This window comes from Athene cunicularia (assembly GCF_003259725.1).
Source record: "Athene cunicularia isolate RWA chromosome 3 unlocalized genomic scaffold, athCun1 chr3_part1, whole genome shotgun sequence".
NCBI classification, from domain to species: Eukaryota; Metazoa; Chordata; class Aves; order Strigiformes; family Strigidae; genus Athene; species Athene cunicularia.
This window is the reverse complement of record NW_020799097.1, coordinates 124,180,429-124,182,309: the sequence shown is the minus strand read 5'-3', so window position 1 is coordinate 124,182,309 and position 1,881 is coordinate 124,180,429.

Here is a 1,881-nt window from a genome sequence, read left to right as displayed (position 1 = left end):
TGCCGCGGGAGTGAAACCGGCCGCCCTCAGCGTGGGGCTGAGCTGGGCCGGGCGCTTCTGGTTCCAGGCCTGGCGCCCGGGCAAGGCTGGGATCACAGCCCGGCCCAGCCGTGGGCGGGAGGGCAGAAGCAGCCGGCGTAGCCCAGAGGCAAAGGCTTTAACCCTCACCCTGCACGGCTCAGAGTGGCGAGCGCCCGGCTCGGCCGGGCTCTCCTTCCCCGTCCCTGCAGCAACGGCAGGCCGGTGCGCAGTGAGGGGTGAAAGCCGACTCGCGGGTTTTACACTCGTGGAAATAACGACCACCACTTTAGGACTTTATAAGAAGAGCTGCTGTTGAAAATAGGATTTCTTACAAGAAAACTGTATTTTGGGAAAACAATTACGAAGCAAGCTGTTTTAAATAGCAAACAGATTTTGCTTTATGTCCAAAAGAAGAGAAACTGTTTTCCTCCAGAAAGGGTTTTTTTGCTTTCCGCTCAAATTGTAGTGTAAGTTCCCGGCAGCTCGATGTGGCACAGGGAGCCCCCGGGTGCGAAATACTTGGATGGCCGCTGCCACCTGGTGGTTAAATCCACGGCTGCTTTGCAGGATTTATAAACTTGGTCCATAGTTTTTTATACGCTCATGTGAGGAAAAAACCCCAAAACCTAAATGCAGTAGCACAGTTTTGGCTGCATCATTTTTCATGCCCAACCCCCCGTATTTAGCAGTGACGTCTTTATGTTGTCTTTTTCCCTTGCATGTTTGCTTGTTCTGCTTTCCCTATTGCTACACGTTATTTTTACTGCAGGCAATTTATGCTTCTGAAGATGGTCAGTCTGGTTTTACTTGCTTTTATCTGTGTTCTTATTTGTTACAAGGTCAAAAGTGCTATGCTTTTTATAAGAAAAACTAGTGTAAAAGTCCTCTCTTTTTTTCTCTATGTTGCTGCTCCAGTATGTTAGTGCAAATGTGCATGTTCACCCAGCATATGAAGCATTAACTGCTACTTAAATGACTGAATCATTAAGTGCAGTGTCACCAGATTCAGCAGAGCCCAGCTTAGTCTCTCCTAATTACTCTGTGCTCATAGCGCTGTTATAATGCAGCAGCCTCCATCAGATAAGGGACTGCACCTGTGAAACATGCCACTTTGATTTGATATTTCTTTATTGTCACTCACACCTGAAGACAGTCACCTTGTTGGGCAGAGCGGTCAGATCTGCCACGTGTTCTGCAAGATGCAGTACATCAGCTGGGAAGTATGGTGTGGCTGAAGTGGGGGGTCTTGCCCCTTTTCCTCCATCCACTGCCACTTTTCCTTACCTTTTGACAACTACAGTGCTTTGTGGACTGCTCTGGGAGCAAACCGTTTTCTGTCAGATTACTGAATAACTCAAAGGGAGGAAGGAAAAGAGAATTACTGCAAAGTTTGAGAGTTTAATTTGTCTCATGACAAAGATCTGATGAGCATCATAGATGGTTAAAGGAGACAGTTGGGGTGACGTAGCCAGGAGTGAAAGGGAGCGAGAAGCAAGATGTGCTCCTTCCTCAGCAGCAAGCTGTTTTGCTGGCATATTGGAAGTCAACTGAAGTCAGTAGCTGTTGATGTACTGAATTTTTCTGAATTGGACATGCTGCCTGTTCTCTGTGCTGTCTCATGAGGTGGTGGGCACCTGTGTTACCAGAACTCAGGAACCAAAGCCCAGTGAGGATCAGTGTCTGAATCCATGGCTAAAACCCAGGAATTTTTGAGTTCTACCTGATAGGATTACTGAAAAAAAAGATGGCTTTCTGCTGTATCATATCCTTTTAGAAAAAGAATCTAATACTCCCTACACCTTCACCCCTTCTCGTGTATTCTGACTGATATTTCAACACTTTGTTGTAGATTCCTGTTCA